General features: G+C 48.0%; 1 long non-coding RNA gene and 1 pseudogene across 1 annotated transcript; both read right to left on the bottom strand.

Moving 5' to 3' along the window:
- Window positions 1–8,854, bottom strand: LOC125087119 (uncharacterized). The gene is made up of 3 exons (XR_007123356.1): window positions 8,690–8,854; window positions 1,701–1,834; window positions 1–345 (listed from the first exon to the last, which is right to left on the bottom strand). It is a non-coding gene; the product is annotated as an uncharacterized LOC125087119 (long non-coding RNA).
- Window positions 8,855–8,931: 77 nt separating this feature from the next.
- LOC125087118 (uncharacterized) overlaps window positions 8,932–14,372 on the bottom strand; it is a 6,665-nt pseudogene continuing 1,224 nt past the window's right edge.

The following is a 14,372-nucleotide window of genomic DNA, read 5'->3' as shown; positions in this document are numbered from 1 at the left end:
TCCCTTGACTCTGGGATCATGACCTGAGCCGAAGGCAGAGGCTCAACCCACTGAGCCACCCAGGTGCCCCCAGAGGACTTCTTTTAAAGACAAGGAGACGTGGTTGAGAAGGAGCAAGTTGAAGGAGCAGTAAGGGTCTCGGTGAACCCTTGGGCCCCAAGAAGGCGGCAGGGGTGGGAGGCAGAGCCCTGGGCCCCCCCCCCCCGCCCCCCCTGAGGGACCAGCTTCAGATGGACCAACAGGAGGGAGGAGGAAAGCCCGCAGGCTCAGTGTCTGGGTGTGGCTGTTTCCGGGGAGCCCTCATCTGGCGATCTGGCTCCTGGAAGGCGAGGATAAGGTTTCCTCCTGGAGGAGGAAGGTTGGGAAAAGTCACCATGGGGAATGGAAAGGTGGCAGGCTAGGGCAAAGGATTTCTGAGCAGGGACGGGCGGGGGGGCGGTTCCCTGGGCTGCGCTGTGCATGCCGGGTATAAAGAGGCAGCAGAAGTGGCCATGGTTCGAGGTGTGTGGGAGGAAGTCGAGGACAGGGCACGGAGACCCCTGGCAAGACAGTGGCTGAAATGACTGAGCATGGGCTCTCAGCTGGACAGGGATAATGGACGGTGAAGGCATTAGAGTGTCTTATGGGTCCAAGAGCAGCAGAGATGAGAGCGGGAGAGACAGAAAGTTGTAAGTAAAGCAGGGGGCTTGAATCTAGAACTTCGGAAGAGATTAAGTACATTGGTGGGACGGGCGTGGAATGGAGAGAAAGGTCTCCGGTTAGGGAGTCGAGGGCAGGACTGAACCAGGTGCCCTTCAGTGAATGAGGGACAGGACCAGGACGAGCACATGTGGCCAGAAGGAGAAGTGTCGGGGGGCCCAGCCAGGCTGCGGAAGCTCCAGGCCCCCCATGACTGGGGACCTGGAGTCAACCCCAGAGATGGGGAAACAGACTCCTTTGGGGCACCTGGATGGCTCCGTCTGGTAAGTATCTGCCTTCGGCTCAGGTCACGATCCCTGGGCCGGGGAGCCTGCTTCTCCCTCACCCTCTGTCCCTCCCCCTGCTCATGTGCTCTCTCCCTCTCTAATAAATAAATAAAATAAAATAAAATAAAATAAAAAAGAAAAAAAGAAATAGATTCCTTTACGTATGTGTGGTCTCTAGACTTATTTGCCACATTACTGTAAACGCACCGAACTTTGTGACCAAATATTTGATGTCATCTCCTATCCTTTCTCTTCCCGTATTGTCTTTTAAGTTAAAATTTTTTTTAAATATTTTATTTATTTATTTGACAGACAGAGATCACAAGTAGGCAGAGAAGCAGGCAGAGAGAGGAGGAAGCAGGCTCCCTGCTGAGCAGAGAGCCCGACGTGGGGCTCGATCCCAGGACCCTGGGATCATGACCTGAGCAGAAGGCAGAGGCTTAACCCTCTGAGCCACCCAGGCGCCCCTAAGTTAAAATTTTTTAAGCTTCGTTTTACTTTTCGTTGTAGAACACGGGCCCTTCACAGAAAATTCCAGGTAAGGCAAGCGTAAAGATGCAAAACAAAATCGCTGTTATTCCTATCACTCAGCAGAAACTCGCATTAACGTCCTAACCACATCCTCCTAGTATTTTCCCACGTGGTTGCGATTATACTACACGTATGATTTTCTACTGCTTTATGCGACTCACATCAGATCGTAAGTTGTTAAAAGGGAACCAGGGTAGGACTTACAACGGTGGTTGTCTCTAGGAGAGGCACAAACCAGAAAGACACTGGAAAGTTCTGGGGTGCTGGAAATACGTTGTATCTTTACTGGAATGGTGTTCACACAGGAGTACATATTTGCACAAACCCAAAACGTACGCCTGAAAAACCCCCAAGCGAGCGAACAAAAACCAAAATGAAATCAGATCGGGAGCATCTGCTCGTGCCATTTTGTCAATGGGGAAAAGGTTAATCAGTGAATCGAGGAGAGTATGTAGGTATCAAGTCAGGAAAGGATGGGTGTTGGTGAGGATGTGGAGAACGGGGAGCACGCCTGTGCTCTTGCTGGAGGGCAAGCTGGGACAGCCACTCTGCAGAACAGCATGGAGGTTCCTCAAGAACTTAGAAATAGAGCTACCTATGACCCAGCAATCGCACTACTTGGTATTTACCCAAAAGACGCAGAAATTCGAATTCAAGGGGATTCACGCACCCTGATGTTTATAGCGTCATCATCTACGACAGCCCAATTCGGAGCACAGAAGGTGTCCATCGGTACACAAACAGATAAAGACATGGTACACACACACACGGTAATATTACTCAGCCAGAAATAATGAAATCTTGCCATTGGCGAGGACATGGATGGAGCTAGAAGGGATAATGCTAAGTGAAAGTAGTCAGAGACAGACATATGCCTCATGATCTCACTCATATGTGGAATTTAAGAAACAAAGCAGAGGATCGTATGGGGAGGGAGGGAAAAACAGGACGAAATCGGAGAGGGAAACAAATCCTAAGAGACTCTTAATCATAGGGAGCCCACTGAGGGTTGCTGCAGGGGAGGGGGTGGGGGGCTGGGCACGGGGTGACAGGCATGAAGGAGGGCACGTGATGTGATGAGCACTGGGTGTTCTAGGCAACTATAATCACGGACCTTGACTTCTGAAACTAATATAACACCATATGTTAACTACACTGGCATTTATTTTATTTTAATTTTTTAAAAGATTTTATTTATTTATTTGACAGAGATCACAAGTAGGCAGAGAGGCAGGCAGAGAGAGGAGGAAGCACGCTCCCTGCAGAGCAGAGAGCCTGACGTGGGGCTCGATCCCAGGACCCTGGGATCGTGACCTGAGCCGAAGGCAGAGGCTTTAACCCACTGAGCCACCCAGGCACCCCCCTACACTGGCATTTAAACACAAATTTTAAAAAAAGCGGTATACAGATCAGACAAGGCTTTAAAAAATATCACTGTTGTTACATGTCTGTTACAGACGATGGAGTCACATGTCCCCTGGAATAGTCTTCATGGCTGACACATGTCACATCTATTCTTGGGAGACTGGAATAGTTCTCAATAACAGATCAAAAATTTTCAATTAAAAACCTCCACAAGTAACATTTTTAAGTAACATTTAACATTTCTCATAATCTTTCATTGCTATCTGACTCTCTCACCAAAACTCCCTTGAAGGGTGGCCAGCTGCTGGGGCACCTGCTGGCTCAGTCGTGGAGTGTGGGACTCTTGGCCTTGGGGTTGTGGGTTTAAGTCTGTGCTGGATGTAGAAGATTACTTTAAAAAAAAATTAAAATCTGGGGCATGTAGGTGGCTCAGTGGGCTGAGGGTCTTGACTTTTGGTTTTGGCTCAGGTCATGATCCCAGGGTCGTGGGATCGAACCCTGTTTCCGGCTCCACGCTCAGCAGGGAATCTGCCTAAGATTCTCTCCCTCTTCCTCTGCCCCTCCCCACCACTCGTGCTCTCTCTCTCTAAAAACGAATAAAATCTTGAAAAAAAAAAAAATCAAAATCTTAAAAAAAAAAAAAAAAGTGACACTGCCAAAGAGAATACTTACCCCGGTTTGCACTTAAAAAAAAAAAAAAGCTGAGATATAATTTATATCCCATGAAGTTCATGATTTTAAAGTGTTCAAGAGTTTTTATTTTATTTCTTAAATTATTTATTTATTTGACAGAGAGAGAAAGAGAGAGCGAGAGAGGGAACACAAGCAGGGGGTGTGGGAGAGGGAGAAGCAGGCTCCCCGCTGAGCAGGGAGCTGGACACGGGACTCGATCCCAGGACTCTGGCATCATGACCTGATCCCAAGGCAGACGCTTCACCAACTGAGCCACCCAGGCGCCCCCGAGCTTTTGGTAGAAGGTTTACAAGACTGTGCAGCTATCCCCACTCCCTCATTCCAGAGTGTTTTTGTCACTACAAAAATAAACTCCGACCCATTAGCACTCATTCCCCAAGGTCTTCTCCCGTCAAGTTGGGGCAAATGCTACTCTGTTTTCTGCCTCTATGAATCGATCTATTCTGACCTCTAGCAGAAGCGGAAAACGATATACAGCTTTTTGTATCTCGTTTCTCCCTAAGACAGAAGTCGCTGGGTCACGTGGCAACTCTGTGTGTACGATTCGAGGAGCATCAGTTGGTGCCTTTCTTGCCCTCCACGAAGCAACCCACGGTACCCATCATGCTTGCTTCCAGAAGCTGTCTCCTTGTTCCACCATAGTAACCCTATCTGGCGCTCCTACCATTCTAGCAACTTCTGTTTTCCCTTTGGCTTCTCTTCGCTCCCGCCCATTCTTCAAAGTTCCTCCAAGGGTCTGGCCTCTACTCTTTACTTGATAAACCAACAGTTCTTACCCTTTCAAGGGCTACCAACATCTACTAGAACTTTCTATCACGACCTTACCACCCTAGCCAGATGGGGTCAACACACTACTTGCTAAGTACTTTCTTTCTTTTAAAGATTTTATTTATTTGACAGAGAGAAAGAGATCACAAGGAGGCAGAGAGGCAGGCAGGAGTGGGGGAAGCAGGCTCCCCTCTTGAGCAGAGAGCCCAATGTGGGGCTCAATCCCAGGACCCTGAGACCATGACCTGAGCCAAAGGCAGAGGCTTAACCCACTGAGCCACCAGGCGCCCCTGCTAAGTACTTTCTTAATCGACATAGACCGCCCTTCTTCCTCCTATCTGCTATAAATCTTAGTGCTCTCTGGGGGCCTACTTCAGATGCAACTACACAGGAAAGGTCTTCAGTGATCCCCCTCTCCCCACCAAGATCTCTCTTCTCTCAATTCTGATTTCACAGCCCATAGCAATGATCACTACCCCACATTGTTAATTAACGGTTTGGCTTGTTTATGTCTGAACTCAAATGGCTCTCCTCCCAGCTAATCCCTTGGTCACTAAAAAATTCCCAGGCTGCTTTAAAAGATGCACAGAGAGAAAATATTGTCCTTCCCAGTGGTAACTATCGCAGTTTCTCATATATTCTAGAAATACTTCATGGATATTTACATATTTTTTGTCTCATCAACAATACCATATTATATCTGTGATCTTCTATACCTTCTTCCCTTCCTACTTTTATTCCTTTTTAAACTTGAACCTCACGATTGTTTTCAAAAGTTTAACTTACATCACATTCATTGATTATACCTTGCTTCTGTATTTTTCTCCCCAAAGAGTTAGAAATGAGTGAAGAGTGATTTCTTTAGAGAAATTATACTACCTTTTGTCCCACTTGGCTTCACGTGCTAATGAGATCATAGGGCTACTTAAAATTCTTTTTCTTTTTTTTAAAGGTTTTTGTATTTGTGAGGGAGGGGGTATAGAGGGAGCGGTAGAAGCAGGCTCCGCACCGAGCGTGGAGCCTGACACGGGCCTCGATCTCACAGCCCTGAGATCAACACCTGAGCAGACACCAAGAGTCACCTGCTCGACCAACTGAGCCGCCCAGGTGCGCCTGTTCACACACATAATATTTTCTCATTGTAAAAATTCAGAATTCTAAATAGAGCTAAATACCCCTCATTATTCTTTCCCAAAAGTAACCACTCTTATCAATTTGATAGGTATTATGTCCAGAATTTTTTTTTTTTTAAAGATTTTATTTATTTGTCAGAGAGAGAGAGAGTGAGCACAGGCAGACAGAATGGCAGGCAGAGGCTGAGGGAGAAGCAGGCTCCCCGCTGAGCAAGGAGCCCGATGCGGGACTCGATCCCAGGGCGCCGGGATCATGACCTGAGCCGAAGGCAGTTGCTTAACCAACTGAGCCACCCAGGCGTCCCATGTCCAGAATTTTTAAAAGCATTTACGTATTTATGTGTGTGTGTGAGTCTTTAGAAATATACAGCACTGATTTCAGTTTCTTTGGACATAAGCTAAATGATATTACAAAGTATACATTGCTTTCTGCCGTTCGGTAATCTAGGAAAGAATCCTACCACGTAGATGTAACCGACTTCTTACCTGCTGGGTAGTTGATTTAGCTATTCCTTACTATCAGAGATGTGGGTGTTTCCAATTTTTGCTCTCACAAATAATGCTGTAATGGAAGTCTTGTACAGGTTATCTTCTGGACGTGCCTTCATGTGCACGCACAAGTGTGATGACTTTCTCAGGGTAGATGGTAAGAAGTGGGATTCTGGGGGCGCCTGGGTGGCTCAGGGGTTAAATCTTCTGCCTTCAGCTCAGTTCATGATCCCAGGGTCCCGGGATTGAGCCCTGCATCAGGCTCTCTGCTCAGCGGGGAGCCTGCTTCTTCATCTGTCCTTCTGCCTACCCGTGCTCTCTCTCTAATAAAGAAATAAAATCTCAACAAAAAAAAGAAGAAAAAGAAAACATGTATGTTTAAAGGTGTACTAGAGGGGCGCCTGGCTGGCTCAGTCAGTAGTCAGGGTCGTGAGTTCAAGACCCACATTGAGCAGATACATAACTTAAAAAATAAAAGTTTAAAAGTGTACTAGACAGGGGCGCCTGGGTGGCTCAGTGGGTTAAGCTGCTGCCTTCGGCTCAGGTCATGATCTCAGGGTCCTGGGATCGAGTCCCACATCGGGCTCTCTGCTCAGCAAGAAGCCTGCTTCCCTCTCTCTCTCTCTGCCTGCCTCTCCGTCTACTTGTGATCTCTCTCTGTCAAATAAATAAAAAATCTTAAAAAAAAAAAAAGTGTACTAGACACAATTAAGCTGACTACTGCCAGTCCTACAATATAGTTGTTACAGAAAATAAGTTATATATATGGCCATCACTTTCACATATTAATTCTTTTAAGACCTGAGGACATCTCATTGACTTAGAAGTCATCTCATATGTAGTAGAAAGATCAGCAGACTAGAAATTGGAAGGTAGAAGCTCATGTCCTGGTTCTGTCCCTAACAACCAACTTGATCTCAGGCAATCACTTCCACTTGTGGGCCCCCGTTCTCTACCATAAAACTAGATGAAATGAGGTTTCCTACAACACGGTCTCAACACCATTGACTGCAGGCAAGATGTTTTCATTTCTACTGAGTTTTTTAAATAAATATTTTCTTTATTTATTTGACAGAGAGAGAGAGACAGAGCACAAGCAGAGGAGAAGGGGAGAGGGAGCTCTTGACTGAGATCGTGACCTGAGCAGAAGGTAGACGCTTAACTGACTGACCCACCCAGGAGCTCCTCTTGATTTTTATTTTAATAATTACTTGTAGCTTAAAATAAATAAGGAATGGGGTGCGTGGGGGGGCTCAATCAGTTAAGTGTCTGACTCTTGATTTTGGCTCAGGTCATGATCTCAGGGTCATGAGACTGAACCCTGCCTTGGGCTCCATGTTCACTGGGGAGTCTGCTTCTCTCTCTCTCACTCTCCCTCTGCCCCACCCCCTGCTTGCACTCTCTCTAAATAAATAAATATTAAAAAGTAAAATAAATTAGGAAGTAATTACACCGTCAAATCAAGGGTTTATAGATACTCTTTCTCAGTCACATGAAATTTACCTTCTAAAGAACATGTGTTTGGGGTGCCGGCTAGCTCAGTCGATAGAACATGCAATCTTGACTTCAGGCTGTGACTTTGAGCCCCATGCTGGGTGTAAAGATTACTAAAAAATAATAATAAACTTAGTTACTTAATTATTTTTTACATTAGCTAGAGTAGCAAGGTCTATATTTATTTTTTAATTAATTAATTAATTTTTAGGTTTTATTTATTTATTTGACAGAGACAGAGGGAACACAGGCAGGGGGAGTGGGAGAGGGAGAAGCAGGCTTCCTGCCGAGCAGGGAGCCTGATGAGGGGCTTGATCCCAGGATCCTGGGATCATGACCTGAGCCGAAGGCAGACACCCAATGATTAAGTCACCCAGGTGCCCCAATAATAAACTTTAAAAACAAAAATTTTAAAAACAAAAATTCTGGGTGGTTCATTGGGTTAAAGCCTTTGCCTTCAGCTCAGGTCATGATCTCCGGGTCCTGGGATTGAGCCCCGCATCAGGCTCTCTGGTCAGCGGGAAGCCTGCTTCCTCCTCTCTCTCTGCCTGCCTCTCTGCCTACCTGTGACTCTGTTTGTCAAATAAATAAATAAAATCTTTAAAAAAAAAAAATTCTGAAGGACCTTTAACTTAAAGTGAACGACTTAAAGAAAACTAGCAAGCAGACCACAGTACAGGGCAGTATGCAAATACAGCCAAACATGAATGTGATACACGAAGAACTGAAGTTCTTTGTGAAATCAAGAAGAGGTAGATTAAAGCTGTAGATCCCAGAGTTTTGGATTTTGATAACCAGCAAAATGTAAAAACAAACAAACAAAAACCCGAAAAGTCAGTGATCTACATGGGAGTTGCTGACTTTTTCTTAAGTACATTAAGAACAACAAAACTCAAACCTATATACCTATCTCTGTTATTTACTAAAAAGGAAGTTAAAATGTCGTATGATTATAAAAGAAGTACATGTTGAAAAATTTTCAAATTGTATAGAAGTATAAAAAGTCTTCCTTTCTCTTCCTTCATAAAATCTATGATGGCCCTCCTTCCATGCAGATCAATCTCATTTTTAGAAAGGACCTTTTTAACAAATACGCTATTAATCTGTAAGCATTCATATACACGTAACATATACTTGTTATATATAATATAGTATATTCTATTATTTACGCCGCATAAAAATCTATAGAAAAACATGTAACCTCAAAACAAAGGACAGACCTTCCCAGGGAAAGACAAGCAGCAAGCTTACTTAGCCATCTGGAAACCACTGGTCAAGGCACCCTTCTCTCTGAAGTCCCATGATGAGGCATACCTGGGTGGCTCAGTCGTTAAGCAACTGTCCTTGGCCTGGGTCATGATCCCAGGGTCCTGGGATCGAGCCCCGCATCTGGCTCCCTGCCCTGCAGGAGGCCTGCTTTTCCCTCCCTCATTCCTCCTGCCTGTGTTCCTTCTCTGGCTGTGTCTCTCTCTGTCAAACAAATAAATAAAATCTAAAAAAAAAATAAAATAAAATTCCATGATTAAGTCTGGAATATCCTCCATATTTATGTGACTTTCATGATCCCTCATCTATATATCTCCAAAGACAACTAGGAACCTCTTTAATATTTCCTTGAGTAGAAAAATCACTGAGTGCAGAGTGATCTTTTCAGTCCTTTGACCTGCCTGGGGGACATGAGGACACGTCTGTGCCCAACAAATCGCTGTCACTGGTCCCTACATCAGAGTTTTAACCTGGGGTCCGCAGACGTCCGGGTGTTCCTAATACCATAAAAATGTATGTGGTATTCTGCATATACCAACAAAATCCCTGAACGGCACAAGGCCTAGGGGTTCTGACCCTTTGTGCAGTGGAAAAACTCTCAACCCCCCATAACATGACTAATGACAGCCTACGGTCGACCAGAGGCCCCAGCAATACCATAAAAGTTGGTTACCCCTATTTTGCATGTTACATGTATATATACTATATTCTTACAATAAAGTTGCAAGAAAATACTATGCTATTAAGACAATCGTAAGGAAAATACACCTATAGTTCTGTATTTAATGATTCTGTAAGTTTACATCATCTGTTTACGAGACAAACCATCTCTCAGTACCTTGGCCTCTACTGCCTGACAGGACACGATACCCTCGAGACCTTATACACGGTGGACGTGAGTTACTAATACCAGACATTAAAGATAAAAAGAAAGCATGTGGTCTCTGTTTTTGTGCATAAGTTCGAACTTAAAAAAAAAAGATTTGGGTGATATTTTCAGGTAGCAAATGATAAAATCGTACCTGTGTGTATTTTACGCACTTGTGAAATACCTATACTTTTCTTAATTTTTTCAATGTTTCTAGGCTATAGAGCACATCTGCAAGTTTTTTTTCAAATTATTGCACATCTCCAAAATATCTTCCAATATATTTATTGAAAAAAATCTGCACGTATGTGGACCCACGCAGTTCAAATTCGTGCTGTTTAAGGGCTTGTAACTTTCCACGAACCAAAAAAGATTAGAAGCTCTTGCTCTGGGTACGTTTCTTACTTTTGCATTAAGGAAATAATCTTCTTGTGGCTAAGGAGTCCCTCACTGTTTTCTTCTAGTTCTTTCGTAGCGGGAGGGGGCGTCTGATTTCTGGTTTGCATTTGACAGGCTGTGTGCCTAAGTTCCTTGTTCTCACCTTAATGGTCTTCTCAGTAAAAAAAAAAACCATCCTCCTCTAGCTGTGAGTCGTATGGCATTTTAATTTTGTACTGGATTTTTAGTTTTTCAAGTACAGAGGGATGGAACAAGGAGGGAGAGGCGTCCACGTGGACACTGGCAGGTGGGGAGACGAGTGGCCAGGGACGGGGAGACGTGCAGGCCCAGATAAAAGGCGTAAGGACGGACACACAGACAGGCTGTGTGTGGGGGGGAATGAGTGACAGGGAGGCCGATGAGAGCACCAAGAGAGACGCGGCTGGACAAACAGGTGTGGGGAGAGCAAGAAGGCAGACAGACCAAGGAAGGAGGAGAATGAGGAGAGAGAAGACAAAGTGATAACAGTCTGCGGCCGCACGCGGCTGTGTGACGGATAAATGCCATCACATCCATTACTGCAGGCAGACAGGGAGAATCCAGCAGACAGATGGGGTGATGGAGGGATGCAGGCCAATCAGACAGAAGAGGGGGAAGGTGGCCAATCAGAGGGACGCTCGAATGCAGCCCAAGACAGACAGTTGAGGGGAAAGACAGAACCGAGAAAAGAGAAGTGAGAGAGGGCGGGGGGGGGGGGGGGGGAAGGGGCCAGAGGCCTGGAGGCCGGGGCTGCCACAGTGCGGTTCAGGAACGCGGGCAGGTAAAGAGCAGTGCATCCTGTGCAGAAGTTTCCTTGTCGTCCCCCTGGAGAGACCCGCACAGAGGCCGTGTCTTTGTTCCCCCCCAAGGACTGAGCCTCCCCATCCCTGAGGTGGCAGGGCAGAGGCGCCCACGGGAAGGAGGCAGAGGGAGAAAAGTCATAGGAGGAAGCGGTGTTTCAGATCGGGAAGAGGCCGCGCTCGTTGCCCAGGCCCAGGGGTGGAGAATCAGAGGCCTGTGAGGGCTGCACACGCCGCGTGCACACAGACGTGCCAGGGAGGCAGGGCAGGCCCGCACTCTGCGTGCACATGAGCTGGGCCCGTGGGCTCCCTTAGTAACCGCACCCGACGGACGGACTCGGTACTTTTCAGGTCCTTGGGGGCCCCCACGTCCTGTCTCAGCTGATGCATGGCTGGGACGTGAGGGGACCGTCGGTGGTGCTCGGTTCTCTGCAGGCAGCTCCCTACACGGAGGAGAAGCCCCTGGGAGGGACAGGTGCGCCCCAGGTCCTGGCAGTTCGAGCAAGCCGCGAGCAGCTGGTCAGCCAGGAAGACAGGTGCCCTAGAGTAGAAGCGAAAAGACGGGACAAGAACCGGCAGGCCCAGTGACAAAGGGACGGAGAAAGCAGCATCCGGAAGGACTGGGAGAGGAGGAGGAAGGAGGGCAGCAAATGGCAGGGAGGAGGGGAGACTGAGATCCTCGGAGACCCTCATCTGGCACGACGTCCGAGAAGCAAGAAGTGGCGGCTGCCTCAGGGGCAGGGGACTGGTGGGGTGGGGCAGGGGGTGGCCCACACGGCCTGGGACTCCACTAGCGCCTCACACCGTTTGTGCCGCGTGTGGGCTACTGACTGGGAGGCGGAGGGACGCACCAAGACCACGAGAGAAGAAAGGCGGGCAGAGATGTGGACCCGATGTGGCCGGAGATGTGGCCTGAGCATCGCAGGGGCCAGAGATAAGATGCAGCAGAAGCAGGCCCGCCCTGAGCGAAGGCCAGCAGCGGGGAAAGGCAGGGCAGGTGGTGCGACAGGAAGGCCCAGAGATGTCAGGGCAAGGGAGTTACTGACAGCTTTGGGGTAGTGAGGCCACTTCCGTGGAGCCCAAGTGGACGTGCAACCGGAGGAAAAGGAGGCGAGCCCTGGACGGGGCGGGGGGGGCGGCCAGCAGCAGCAGAGTAGGCAGGGCGGACTGGCGAGCAGACGGACGCTCCGGGAAGCGAGCAGAAAATCGCGGACTTAGCAGGCATACACAAGGGGAAGAACACGGAGAGGAGAAAGATAAGAGGCAAACCCAGATAGGAAAGCATGGCAGGGCCTGGAAGGTAGACAAACCAAGAGACTAAGGCTAAAAAAGTGACAGAGACAGGCAGGCGGGGAGACAGATGGCTGGAGAGAGAGCGGTGGGCAAACAGCCAGGAGAGCAGACAGACAACCAGAGAACGAGGCTGCCAGCCAGTCAGGGAGGAGCAGACAGGCAGGCAGGCAGACACCAGAACAGGATGAGCAGGTAGAGAGGCAGGCGGGATCAGGATCCAGGGAGGCAAAGCGAGAGAGGTCGGTGGGAGAGAAGAGAGGAGAGGAGAGGTGGGTGGACAGAGGGGGACGTGGACAGAAGAGAGAAGGGAGCCCACGAGCAGATCCACACGTAAAGCACACTTGCAGGAATGACGAATGTGGGGACAGGGGCGCACCTGCAGCTCCTGGCACATGGCGGCGGGCGGGCAGGGGTGCCCGGCCCACGGGGAGGGGGCGCCGAGGCAGGCAGGCTGCGGCGCACCCGGTGTGCAGGGGTGGCCCACATCCACGTGGGGACACTCCTCCCCGACACACGCCGAGGAGCCAGGGAGAGGAGGGAGCCAGGCACACGAGAGGAAGAGACAGACACATGGAGGCAGCGCCCAGAAGACAGAAGTAAACAGAAACAAGACAGGGGTGGAAAGTCACTGAGAGGTGACAGAGCCTGAGAGCCCGGAGGGAGGGCCGGGAGTCAGTGTCGGTGAGGAAATAAAGTCACCCATACAGAGAAGCCCCGGCACAAAAAGAGGGGGATACCCAGATGGCCTTGCACAAAGGGACCGGAGAAGGAACAGGACAGAACAGAACAGAGGAGGGACAGGAGGTAGACTTGGCGCAGGACCGACGCAGGAGGCGGCCGGGAGACTCTCAAAGGCCGGGTTAAGAAAGAGACAGAGCTCCTGGCTCGGTCAAGTGCATCAGTGTGTGCGTACGGGGGGGTGGCGCATCAATAAAGAATTTTCTAGCCTCCTAAGCAAAGCTGGCACAGGATTCCCTCTCATTCCTACTTTCTGTCTGCTGCCTACCTACCCCTCCCGCCTGAGGTGCTCCTGAGCACTGCTGGGCCTGCAGGGGAATGGGGGGACAGGGACGGTAGCTCCGCTCAAGGGGCAGAGAAATAACCCAGGAGAGAAAGGGCTACCCGGGGAAAGGGAGGGGAAGCAAGGACGGGGCAAAGGGAGATCAGAAGAATGGGAAGAAGCTGGAGTTAGGAGAGGTGACAAGGACAGAAAAGGGTAGAAAGGAGCTTTTTGCCCTCCTTCCTTTGCCGGCCCTGTTCAAGAGGCAAGTTTTAGAGGACTTCTCGGCTGGATCTCTGGATGAGAGAGCTACTTTGGGACTCCTTTCCAACCTTCCATCCGATTCCCGGCTCCACTCCTAAGATAAACACTGTGATACGGTGGGACACCATGCGCCAGGCAAGTGGGATGAAAATGCCAGGGGGATCCCTACCTCTTTTTCTCAGTCCCAGAGACTTTCCTGTTTCACGGTACCTCAGTTTCTTCTACTGTACCAGTGTCGGAGATCATGGAGAAAAGGGAAATAGACTGCAAAGGGAGAAAAGAGAAAACAATTTCACAATTTTTCCGACTTGACTCTTTCCCCTTTATTCTAAAAATCTGTACTCCTGACCCCTAAATTAATTTCCCAAGTCAGATGAATTTTATCGTCGAGCCATGGGGGGAGGGGAGGGCGAGGTAAAGCAGAAAAGAGTGCAGATAGAATTTACAACAATTATAAATCACCGAAAAGCCTGGGCAAAGGGGAGAATCAAACATGGACTCCTTTGAAAAAAAAAAAAAAAAAAAACTCAATCATTGTATCTATTCATATCTCTCCCCCAAAAGTCACTAGAATTTCTGTCACTTTTTTAAAAGAAAGGGGAGAAAACCCAGCCCCGCTCCTCACTTGAAGGATACGTACACAATTAAATGCGTTTTGACTCCAGTGAGGTATGCAGAAACAGAGTTATATATAAACATATATTTCATCTTTTCCTTTTCAAAGCCTGAAGGGGAAAAAAAAAAAACCCTTCACATCAAACCACTCCCTTCTGAAGTATTCAGAAAAAAAAAAAAAAAAAAGCTTTTCTTTAAGAGAAGGGAGGTGGGGAGGAAGAGACTAGTAAAGAAAAGAAAAATATTTAAATCTAGTTGGACTAGTATCTAACTAGTTAACCTTTAACAATTTATGCTGATGTCAGACTGAGCATGAGTACTGATTAATGCCCCCCCTCAAATATTTTTTATGGGGGGGGAGTTAGAAAGAGCAGCCATTTTTGTTTTATGCAGAAATCCTTCATGCCCCCC

Source organism: Lutra lutra, chromosome 16, assembly GCF_902655055.1.
Source record: "Lutra lutra chromosome 16, mLutLut1.2, whole genome shotgun sequence".
NCBI classification, from domain to species: domain Eukaryota; kingdom Metazoa; phylum Chordata; class Mammalia; order Carnivora; family Mustelidae; genus Lutra; species Lutra lutra.
Note: the sequence above shows the minus strand (reverse complement) of the source record. Positions and strands in the feature narration are given on the sequence as shown.